The sequence below is a fragment of the Acipenser ruthenus genome, chromosome 6, assembly GCF_902713425.1.
Source record: "Acipenser ruthenus chromosome 6, fAciRut3.2 maternal haplotype, whole genome shotgun sequence".
Classification (NCBI taxonomy): Eukaryota; Metazoa; Chordata; class Actinopteri; order Acipenseriformes; family Acipenseridae; genus Acipenser; species Acipenser ruthenus.
This window is the reverse complement of record NC_081194.1, coordinates 7981722-7994710: the sequence shown is the minus strand read 5'-3', so window position 1 is coordinate 7994710 and position 12989 is coordinate 7981722. Positions and strand designations below refer to the sequence as shown.

Below are 12989 nucleotides of genomic sequence, written 5' to 3'. Positions count from 1 at the left end.
CACAGCAGCCCCACACAGGTACTAATTGGACATGCATGCCAGAATTAGATACTGTTAATGCCATTTCCCAAATGGATTTATACAGATGTTCTACTATTTAAATGTCTTCATATCTCATCAATGATTTTTTTAAAATGAAAATTTGATTACAATATTCAAGTCCCTGCTAGTGAAATAAATTACATGCTCACTCCCCACTGTCAGTGCGATAATGTGGAATATGTTGATTGTTGCATTAACACAATGCAGACCAAATCAGTAGCTGTATGAGTGACTGTGTTATTTATTAGTACGGAAATGAAACATCATTGATGGATTCTCTACAAAATGTGTTCTGTACAATACTAGACACGGCGACAGTAAAAGTGAATTAAAAGAAATGGTAATGTAATTAAGATTGGTTATCTACACTTTGATCGCTGTGTTCCAACATGTCATTTCAATGTTGAAGCTAGTGCAAAGTTTCTCTTTATTTTTTATTTTTTGTAAAAGTATGCAGGTATTTGAAAGTTACGGCTAGACAACCATAAACAGAATGTTTCTTTAAAACAGGGCCTGTATTGTGGATTTGAAAAGGTAATGTTGCAATTGTAAAATCCAGTCACAGGTATCACTTCATTACTTTTTTCACCTGCCTGCTCAGCACTTAGACAATCTCTAATCTTCCTTTTGGAGACTGCCTGTGTGATACATCACGTTCTCTCTCACCTGACACATCAAAACACCTCATTATCTCTCACCTGTCATTTTAATTGAACTCTTTAGGATTTTAAAACTATACATGTTTTCTGTCAGCAGGAACCATTAGCTGTTTTGATTTTAAATGAGTTGTAGTCAGTAGTAACATTCTGTGCTGGCACATTCCATTAACAGGATATTAAGGAGGCAGTGTGGTCCAGTGGTTAAAGTCCCAGGCTTGTAACCAGAAGGTCACCAGTTCAAATTCCACCCCTGCCACTGACTGACTCACTGTGCGACCATGAGCAAGTCACTTACCCTCCTTGTGCTCCATCCTGTGGATGTGATGTTAAATCAATGTCCTATTGTTAGTGACTGCATATAATGCACAATTCACAGCCTACCTCCGTAAAGCGCTTTGTGATGGTACTCCAATTTGAAAGGAGCTATATAAAGATATTATTATTATTTATATTCTCACTTAATCAACATCAGCAGCATTCCCACTGATATCCCCTCTTTGTTGGTTTTCTATACATCTTTTTGTTATGCAGATATTTCAATGACAATGCTCTTGTAAATGACTCATCTACTTCCTGGCACGTAATCACTTCCTGTACTGGAGCCCAGTTTCCCTCCAGTAGGCTTGCTGCAATCAGGTAACCTGACACAGGAAGTGATAAGATACTGCAGGAAGAAACTATATAGAAGCGTTATAGAAAAAAATCTGTATAAAATCTGTAAACCTTAAATGAATATAAAGAAAACTTCAACACCAAAAAGGGGACAAGTGACAATGCTGCTAATTGCTGGTGTAGTATTCATACCAAGAGCTATGGGTTTGGAAAGCAGTTAGATTACCATTGTAACAAGCCCGGGGAGTCCCAAAGCACAAATAAATGTAAGCTACTGTGTGAAGAGGGATGTGTAACGCCACTGATATACCCTGCAGGAGGACTGTAGAGCCAATGACAGTGTTTGCTGTGATTGTGATAAAGAACAGCATTTTAAAAAGCCCTATTAAATGTGTTACTGTTATTTTGAGAAAAAGTAAATTCAGTGTTTATTTAGTGTCAGTAGATGGCAGCATTGGATTCATTTCAACAATTGTTTTTAATAAAATAATTACTATATGTATACATTTCTACAATATCTGTGTTTTATATAGACAACATTAAAAATAAATGTTAATTTTTTTTTTCTTCAATTCAGTACGTTTCTTGTATTGTTGCCACTTTTTACAAAAGTGTGCAAACTCTGTGTACAGACTGTGAAGGTGAAAAAACTAATAAAATGCTAGTTTTTGTGGCACATTTCTACTCCAGAGGTAGATGCCAACAAAGGTACACATTAATTCCACAGTGCACTCAAACACAGACATGTTACAAATCAACTGGGATATAATAAATAGAGTTATCTTTCAACAGGGAGATACGACAGTATTATTGTATGAAATATGCATTGTCTTCTATAATGAACTGAACTTTTGATGGATCAGTAGTTCCAGGGAATTAAATCCTGTCTCTTTTTTTTTCTTTAGTGTGCATTTGCCAAATGAACGTCCAGTCTTCCAATTTTTTCTTTTGTATAAACTTGTGAACGCTCCAAAAAAAGAAAAGGCAACCCAGAGCCGGCTCAGACTTAGGCCGCTGTTTCAATGTGGCCCAGGGCCTGCAATCTGAGACCAGGGCTGGCCTTATGTATGAACGCAAAGCAGACTAGGGCCGGCCTTTTCGTATCACATGACCAATGTGGTTGCACAGCTCAGTGGACACTCCCATACTCCCACGCGAGCAAAAGGTTAATAGAAAGGTGAATGCTCTGCTAACCGAGACGGCAGTGGATCTATATTGAATGGTAATTATTTCTGCATCATACAACTTTAATTATAAAAATAATGAATAAATAAAAAATCTAGCGGATTAACGTTCAGATTTCACATAATATATGAGCTGCAGTGCATTCATAATTATGCTTAACTTGTCACAATGACCTTTTCTTCCTGTTATTTAGTAACTAAGCAATAAATATAAAAACTGCAGGATTGTGGCTCTCAATAATGATCAATAATGGTGCTGGCGACTTGGCATATTCAGCCACCATTGTTTGTTTTGCATGCAACGATATACATAGCTACAGAAGAGTGCGTCTTTACATAATAAAATGCTGATCATTTCTTTTAGCTGCTTGCTTTTACACACACATAAAATACTGTTCTCATCCACAAATATTAAGATCATTGATGGACCATGTGAGGGTGAGACCCTCACTAATATTTCAATGCCTATTATTATTGTGATTATTATTGTTAATGTTTTTTTACTGGTGATAGAGCAGTGATTTATTATGTTTCGTGCATGTTGTTGAACAAAGTGTAGGACTATTTGATATTATTATATGACGGTGTATTGCTGTATTTAGATTAGGGCGCTTCCCTCAATGAAGTGGTAATGGGTAGGGATTAGAGAATAATAATAACAATGATAATAATTACGAGTAAACAATAGAATAGTTTAACAATCGTGTTTGTAAACAAAGACGGTATTCATGCAGGTTAAACAAATAACAGAGCAGAAATGTGTGTAATGTATTTAATGCTGTGTCTTTCCTTGGGAGGGAGCAGTAGTATTACTAGGTGGTCAGTCCTGAGCTTGTCTTGCAAATGTCAGTCATTGTATGTACAACCTGATAGTCATCTGCAATCTGAGTGAAGTATCCGTTACGAAAATAAATACCTCCGTGTTCTTGAGAGAATAATGTGATTGTGGGTGGGGGTAAGCTCGGACCGTCGTCCTGTTACACACCATAACATTAAGTCAAAATAGTCAATAATATATGTTTTTTTAAAAATATAAACCGTACAATTGCTATTTTGCTGCATTGAAAAAATCTATATTAATAAGAAACATCTGCTGCAAATCAAGGATTGCTGTATATCCTGGTAGCTCTGCCATTCTGAGTGCAGGCCACATTTTAGGCCTGCTTTTCAGTCACATATGTGAACGCGCAAAGGTGCCTTAAACCACAAATGTGAATGGGGTTGCAGATCTAAACCTGAGGCGGCCCTGGGCCAGCATGGTAGTGTGAATGGGGTCTTACAGTACTGAAGTGTGGCCAGTGGAAAGTGGGTGCTGTGACGTGCAGAGGTTTAATCGAGACATCTTAACCAAGTACACCATGAGATTAGGAAAGGTGCATTACAAAACAGACACAATCCTGAATGTCAAAGCATTTCCGACCGCCGGGGGAGGGCTTTTGTGGCGGGGTTTTAACTTTCCGACAGTTTTTTCGTGTTCTGAGCAAAAATCAAAAATGGCTAGGAAGGATGAGAACAGTCGCAAAACCCCAGTTCCAACACTATGAAGAATGTTATTCAAATCAAGTGGATACCTAATTAACATACCCTCCCCATGCAAAAATCAAAAGGGGTAGTCATTTTGGTGGAGTATTTTCCATCTAAAGTGGCTTGCGATCCGCCTGTTTCAAAGAGTCTTAATGGAAGTGGGAACCTATTTCAAACAGTCTCCGTGCTGAAATAAAATAGGTCTGCTGTGGGTGGAGTGACTCTTTGACTAATGGTGATGGTGCCCAATGTGCTGCTAAGGTAGGGTGACCATACGTCCCTGATTTTTGGGGACAGTCCCCGGATGACAGACTGTGTCCCTGGTCAAACGATATCCCTGAAAGAGTCCCCGGATGACAGACTGTGTCCCTGGTCAAACGATATTCCTGAAAGAGTCCCCGGATGACAGACTGTGTCCGTGGTCAAACGATATCCCCGAAAGAGTCCCCGGATGACAGACTGTGTCCCTGGTCAAACGATATTCCTGAAAGAGTTGCCGGATGACAGACTGTGTCCCTGGTCAAACGATATCCCTGAAAGATTCCCCGGTTCACAAAACTCTTCACCGAATACCCTTACCTTTAATTTCTTGTGTTTGTTAATATGTCGGATGCATAAATGCATTGTATAGAAATATCCAGACCGTTTAACAAAATATGGTCACCTTATGCTAGGGATTGCTGCGATTTTAGAGGATGAAAGGGATAATGTAGCTGCTCCCCCAGTATGGAATCACAGCCGAAAATATACCCCACCAGTGTATCGTCAAAGGGTCGTCTTTTTGACCTTACAGAAGAGCAAGTGCTACAGAAATATCGAATAGATAAAGCTACGATATTGTATTTATGTGATGAATTTAGAGTCATAACGTGCTACCGGGTACAGAGGATATTTTATACCAAAATAAATAAACAAATAAATAAGCACATCTGTCTATATTTATTTATGTATTTCTATATGTTTTTATGTACTCATTTTTTTATTTTGGCATAAAATATCCGCCATAACCAGTGCAGTGTTATTTTCAGGTACGCAGTAAAAAGTGGTACGCAGCGCATTGTGCTTGCTCTCGCGTGCCTAAACAACTTGTAAACAACTTCCGCTAAGAAAGCAGGGAAGCACCCATTCAAATCTAGTACGTTATCTGCCTTTCACATCTTTTTTTATTGAATGTGTTATATTTTCCGGTCTTTTACATTGTTGTTAATGTAATTTATCCTATTTTTCCACCATTAAGAAAATAGTATGCAAATATTTATCATATGCAATACATTGGGTATTGATTGAACAGAAATTGATTGTCTGTTTCCAGTTTAAGTTTGCAAAAAAATGTATAATTAATGGTAAATGTACCTCTGTTTACAATAGGAAAACCCCCATCGCCATCAGAACGCAATTACCAAAATCTGACAGCGTACCACTTTCAAGGTGACAACGTATCGCTTTCTGACGTCATGTGGCTTGAGTTTTGGTACATGTACCACATTTTGACAATGTACCACTTTCTAACACTACACCGGTACATAAAACTATAATTTAATGAATACATAACATACATTTACAAAATTAGGCTACATTAAAATGAGCTCTCTCACTTTACTTTTTTTCTCTCTGTCCTGACGTACTTGCATCATTAATTACTATGTTCTATTAAATGGATCTTCTCTTGTTTCTAAATATCTCCTGAAACACACGTGTTTTGTTTTTCTCTGCCTTTACTTCATTTCAATCCCACCTGTCCATTGATTGAAATCCTGAAATGACATAAAGACTGTCATTTGCGTCATTAACATACAGTAGGTTTCTCATTTAAATACTAAATAGTTATTCTGCCACCTTTATGTAAATTGCCCCCATTCCGCCTGTCGGAAAACAGCAGAAAAATGTTTTCATTTTATGATGGAAAGAACGTTCGGGATAAGAATCATATTAAAGCAGACGGAGACGGCGAGTTTCGGACTGTCGGAAGACACTTTTGATATTCAGAGCTGATGTGTGACACCCCCGTTTATCTGATCAGTCCATTTTGAATAAGTTTAGTAAGACCATGTTTTGTGGTGGTGTTTTAATTCAGAAGTGAAATCAGTTCTCTGTGCTGTCACACCCCTAAACCTATCCTAAATAAACTTTGTACTAGTGCAGCTAGCATTTTTCATGGCTGGAGAGGACTTGAATTACTTACTTACTTACTTGTACACCTTACTGAACTACATCCATGTGAAGCATTTGCTTGTTTCATGCAATGCAAGATATTACTTTACAAAGCCTCAAAATTCTTACCAAACTAGAAAAAAATATACGCTCATTTATAACCTCTTGAAACCTGTACCTGCTAACTTAAGTACAAATTAAATAGACTGCTTTTGCTGAATTTGAGTTTTATAAGGTTTTATTGTTGTTTTTAGCTGCTTTCATAAAATAAATGATAAATAAATAAATAAATAAATAAATAAATAAATAAATGTACAATTTTAAGCGACACCAATTTTCTTATTAACATATTCCATTTTTAGTTGCATTGCTTTGAATATTATTTTTCAGCACAGAGCTAGGAGAGGATGAATTACATGTTTGAAACAAATTATTATTATTATTATTATTATTATTATTATTATTATTATTATTATTATTATTCTAATGGAATCAGTGTTCGTGCAACTACAGGTTTGAAACAATTTAAAATGTTCATGGTATCTACATGAAACATGCTTTTAAAAAAAAATAAATAAAAGCTGAGCGTGATAAATGCGTGGAATAGTTTATCATGTAAGGTACTGCGATCCTTCAAGAAATAATTAGATACTGCCCTGGGGGTCACAGTGTGATAGCAAGGGATGAGTTTGATGGGCTGAATGGTTTTTTTAATCTATCTATCTAAGCACTCTAAAAGGAGTGCTAGCCACGACATTGTCCTCCTTTGAAGGTCTTTAGTTAAGAGACTGTGTTATCTGTGTTTCACCAACTGATGATAATGCAGGTGGTAGCGGAATGGCATTATGGGGCAAATTGGCACCACCACCGTACTGCCTTATAAGTGGTATGAAGGACCGTCCTTTTAACAAGGGAACACCGTAATGTGAAATGAAGTAAAAGAACCACAAAAAGCAGCCGTGTGTGTGCCTGTGTAAATGAAATGACTACCATGTTCTACCACAGAGGTGGTCACAAGTAGCATTCCTGTATGAAAGGAAAGTCTGCTTTCCATCAGATCCAAACGTGGTAAACTATAGTAAATGCATAGCATAACCATGGGAAAAAGCATGGGAAAGGTGAAATCTATCTGTGGTTTTCTCGGGATCACCCCTTATAATAGACAGATGAGAAATAAAATCCATCTGTGGTTTATAAATTGATTGTTATTATTATTATTTATTTCTTAGCAGACGCCCTTATCCAGGGCGACTTACAATTGTTACAAGATATCACATTATACAGATATCACATTATTTTTACATACAATTACCCATTTATACAGTTGGGTTTTTACTGGAGCAATCTAGGTAAAGTACCTTGCTCAAGGGTACAACAGCAGTGTCTCCCACTGGGGATTGAACCCACAACCCTCCAGTCAAGAGTCCAGAGCCCTAACCACTACTCCACACTGCTGCCCAATTGATCAAAATGACCCCTAACAAACTTAATTTAAGGTGTGACCTCTTTCAATGTAACTTATAGACAATAACGTAGGCGTATCATAAGGCAGGGTTATGCTAGAAGCTAAACCATGTAACGCGCGCTACTCGTTACATTTTTGACCATACAGTAATGGAGAGCAGTACACTTTTAGATAATTGGACATGATAGTGGTAGCCTGTCGATTGTAACTGCAGTTGATAAATCAATGAGCGCTGCGTCATGCTACATCTTTGAGGAATGTCTAATGTTCCAGTGGTAGGCTTTCATGCTGTAAGACACAATATATTTATTATGATGCAGCGCAACTGGAGGCTACAAACCCATTTCAAAGCCTCTTTTTTACGCAGATAGTATTGCATGCGTGAAATAGGTTACTGTCTAAAACACTGGGATCATTATCATTCAAGAAACAGATTGCTATTTGCCTGGAGCGAACGATGTGCTGGCAATGGAACAGCGTCACTGGGCTGAATGGGTTATTTCGAGATCTGAATAGGCACGAGGTGGAAGTCGCCGGTTACTGGCAAGGGAAAATAATAAATGCCCCCAGTATTTTTCTCTTGGCCCTGAGAGGGAAAGTTAAATAAGTTTGGTTATGCAGCATCAAAGAAGGAATATTTTGGCATGAGGTTTGGTTCTTTGGCCATGGCTTTGTTTTCTTCTTGAGCAACTCAAGAAGCACAAAACTGGCTCAGTGTGCCCTGGTCTTCCGACTGCAGCTGTGTTGAAAATTGTTACTGCAGCATATGTGTGTAAGTGCAAACCCTGCCAGTGCCACGTTCTCCCTGAAACAGCATGCAGGTGTGCTGGATCTGCTTCTGAGGACCCCCCTGTTTATGGAACAGAGGGGCATGACTGGAAAGTGTAGGAATAATAACACACACATGGACTTCATCACCAACCCTTAGACAAGTTTCCTATAGTAAAGTCATAGCAAAGTGTAATAAAGCACAGTGAAAACATGGTAAAGCATAGGTAAGCATTGTAAAGCACATAGAGGTATGGTAAAGCATATAAAAAAAACATTGCAAACCAGGGTAAACTATGGTAAATGTATAGTATAACCTTGGGGAAAATTGCCAAAATAGTTGGCAAAAATACTGTGATAAACTTTTATAAGGGAAGCTTCTCCTTTTATGTATCCAATTTGGAATAAAAATGCTTCATTTTTTTTAAAATAAAGATGATTAGCTTTGGATTAGCTCTGGTACAAGGTCTGGTAAATTGATAACGGCAACATATTAGCCTCATCCACCAAAGCAAAAAATGCCTTGTTCTTTGAATGCACACCAGCATTTTAGGGCTAATTTGAAAAATAATTAGAAAAGTTCAAACAGAATAACAATTTGATGCAGTTATTTTAATTCTTATTCTAGGTAAAGACGACTGCTGTATGATGAAAATACAAGAACACTGTGCACATTTTCAGCTAAACTGATTATGTGGAGTGTTATCATTAAGTACCATCTGATCGCCGTGCATCAGGTTTCCACGGCAACAAGGGGGTCACACACGCCATCAGTGTTGTGTTTTTTTTTTTTTTTTACCTTGGTAGCTCCAGCGCTCGCAAGGTATTCTGGTTTTCTGGTACAGTATTCATTGTATGCTAATGAAGAGAGACAGACCACCCAAGCATAAACTAAAACATTAAACTCATTAATCTGTGACCAGTGGCAACATTGAACTTCTCCTGTAAATAAATGTAACTGATAATAAAGTACTTCACTCCGCAGTTTGCGAAAGTGGTGGTGTAAATATAAAGCTACTAAAGGACAAAAAAATGACATTTAAAAAAAGTTTAAACAAAAGCTAAATAACTGTTTTTAAATATTGCGTTCTTGTTTATCATGTATTGGTTTTGTAATACTATCACACTATTTAAAAAAAAAAAAGAAGAAATGTTCCTTTAAATTTTAATTCCGTTCCTAAATTTCCATAACAACGTTCTTCTTTATTTTTGAAAGATTACCACCAATCTGCCACCCAGTCTCTTGTGCATCCTATTGCTTACACCAGATATAACAGCTACAGCATGGAGTCCTTTGAAATGTGTGTGAAGTAAACAAAGCACTGCCGCCAACAACTATAAATTCCTGCTTTTGCTAGTGGGGTGGGGGTTATTCCAAGCACCATAACTTACAAATCACTTTGAGCAGCAGACAGGCTGTTAGTGCTGCCCTGGGACTGTAGCCAGGGCAGCTTAAAGCACTTTATATTCCTAATGCATCCAACCCAGAGACAAAGAAAACAGTTTTCATTACACAGCAGACATAGACACTGAGGGTGCACACAAAGGGAGACGGATGGGATCATTCACCTGTACAACCCTGCTACTGTGCAAAGGCAAATCCAAAATCAATGATCCGTTCACACTAATTCCCATGTAAACTCCACATTACTTCTGCCTGTGATCAGAACACAGCAAGTGACTTCTAGACCACCTTCAAAAAGAAAGCAGCTGACTTTTAAATAGTGATATTGTAGTATGCGCTTACCAGTGACAGCGTTTGCTAAGGCATGCTGTTTTTTATATGCACCAGTAGAAGAACATTGAATACTCTAAAAACATCCAAAGCACTATCTGTAGACTTCTGAAAGTAGGCACACCATGTTAAAAGCATGTAAAGCATAGTAAAAGCTCAGAGTAACATGATGAATTACTGGAGACTACAGTAAAATCCTTGTTTTGCCATGGTAGAGCAGAGTAGTAGTGTCCTGAGGAAAGCATGGTCATCGTACTGTGCAAATACACAGTGCCTTAGTAAACTTGTATAAGGATAACACGCAGTTCTATTAAAATACACACCCTGTAGCTTGTTTGAACTCACCTAGCCCTTGTTCTTCTCAGTACCAGCATGCTGTCAGTCTCAATGCCAGTGAGAAATGATAAAGATCCTAGCTTATTTTGCACTCTTCTTTTCAGAGGGCCAACATCACTGTATTCCTTTAGCTTGTTTGCCGTAGCTCTGGTGCCTCCAACTGCTCAGCCTCTATTAGCTCCAGATTGTTTGGCTAACTGGCAGTCAGACTTCCTCCTATTCTTTCCCAGCTTAGTTTTTCCTGCCTGCATTGGAGTGGTTTTCCTTTTCTTGCACTATAAATAGGACCAACACACGGCAAGCAGCAAAGGAACAGACAGGAAATGTGTCACAATATCAAGGGGGAACATTTGTCTTCAGTTGTGTTTAAGTGTGTGTTTGCATGCATTTGTCATTTTACAAGCTGAAGCTTTGTTTTTCTTTTTATTCATTGCACAGTATAACAGGCAATAACATGCGAGGTGCTGTCCTGGCAGCTGACAGGTGCAGGGGTTGCTTACCAAAACAGAAATATATTTTTGTGTCTAAGCTTTGTATGTGTGGGTGTCTAGCTTGCCATTATTCATCTTGGACATAGCCTGGCAGATGTGACACAGCTGTCCCTGCGTCAGCAGTAGTCAGTAGGGAAAGGGATAAGACAGTTCTGGAAGTCAGTCATAGCTGTAGGATTATCAAGCTGAGTGAAAAGACTTCAGATTTCTATTGTGTTGGTCCAAAACTGAACAACAATTAAAGTTATATGTATGCACTAAGATAGTGGGCAGTGCAGTGGTGTACTATGGGTGGGGTATTTGCTGCCTATTTTTTTTTTTTTTTTACCCCATTTAGACCACTTACTACATTTCTGAATAGAACATTTTCAACTTTTTAATTGCATGCAAACCATTTTAATGAGGAAGCAGTCTCACTAGCATGTTGTTCATTATTCCAGTGCCAAATGAACATTCATGACCTCATAAGCATCTACAAATAAACCTAATCCAAACCTTAAATCACTATAAGATTGCAGCAATACACCTGAAATATGACTCCCTATATAGCATACATTCAGAGCATACATGTTCCCAGAGATTAATAGAAAATCTGTGTCTGGCTAGGAAAGTGGTACTCCAAAATCTATTTGCTAGGAATGCAGAAGACTGGCGCATTTGTTGTCCATTTTCACCCACTCAGAATCCTTGCTCACCAGATACCTGGGTATCCCCATCGTCTTTATATACAAAAAAAAAAGAAAAAAGATTAAGAATCCACTAGTGAGGGATACCCTCAAAATTATCCTTTTTTATATATATATATAAAAGAACTCCTAGGTTGGCCATCCTTCTTCGTTTTACTTCTGTAACGGTGACTGCAAAACTTAACAATCATACACTAGGAGGTAAAAAAATAAATAAAAAATGAAAATAAATGTGTCTACTAACTCAACCAGCTTGCTCGCCTTCTAACACGTACATCCAGCCAGAATCCAATTGTACAATGGTTCACTAATAAAAAGCACAACAAGTTGGGTTCCCAAATTACAAAGGTATGGACCTTGCATAAGAGTTGGGTGTTTGATTGAACAGCAACACGAACTGTGAAATAAGCAATAGTGTCATAACAGAACTGGTGATGGCACAATGGGAACATTGCCTTGTTTCCATTTGCCATTAAGTTAAAAGTGATTTGAAACGGGACTGGGACTGAACTAGGACTCTCGCAGCACAAGTTTGAAACAATGCTCTGATGGGTGTAGTTACCCAATGAGCGTCCAAAGCAAAGGACGCAAAAGACAGCTTTTAAAACATGCATTGCAAAAACATAACAAAAACATTTAGTCAAAACCGAGGGCTGTGAATTGATTCTACTATCAGGACAAATATCTGAGGTAGGTAATTATACAAAACCTGATACATTTAGGTGATCTTTGACATTTGGTTAACGTCCAGCTGCAGATTAGATTTTAGACTGGTTTCATGGTGTCTGAAGTCTAGCAGTAGCACCAACCTCTCACCCTCCCTTCCTTCTTCCCTGTAAAAATCATTACTCTAAATCTGCTCAGTCCTACAGTTAAGTTTCTAATCTGCAAATACAGCACATGACTGCTACATGACAAACACTGATGTTATATTCACAAAATGAGCCATATACTATTTTGATAGTGGATTTTAATAGATCTGTTCTCACCACCACTTTAGTATATAAAATTGACTATGAAAATAACGTTTTATTATTGTGGGCATTGCTAGTTAATAATGCTGTGCACCTTTTAACCTGAAAACATGAAGAGACACACATGAAATAGTTATGAGCCAGACATCTGCCTGAGCCGTATAGTTTTATTAGCAACACCATCTGAAAAATACAAGACAAGGTTCATGATTTTCCTCCCTTATAAAAATTTACCACTGTATTTTTGCACAGAATTGTAGCTGTTTTACCAGATTTTTTTTCTGTATGTTGTACTACTTATTTACCATACCCTGTTATTTTTTTATTTATTTATTTTTTACAATGCTTACCTATGCTTTCAG

At 37.7% G+C, this 12989-nt stretch overlaps 1 protein-coding gene across 1 annotated transcript in view; it reads right to left on the bottom strand.

Annotated features, from left to right (window-relative positions):
- Positions 1 to 10648, bottom strand: part of LOC117411472 (ras guanyl-releasing protein 3-like) — a 38555-nt gene extending 27907 nt beyond the window's left edge. The window contains exon 1 of the mRNA XM_059024889.1: positions 10486 to 10648. The gene's annotated coding sequence lies outside the window, so the exon portion shown is untranslated. The remainder of the gene's footprint in view (positions 1 to 10485) is intronic.
- Positions 10649 to 12989: the final 2341 nt, after the last annotated feature.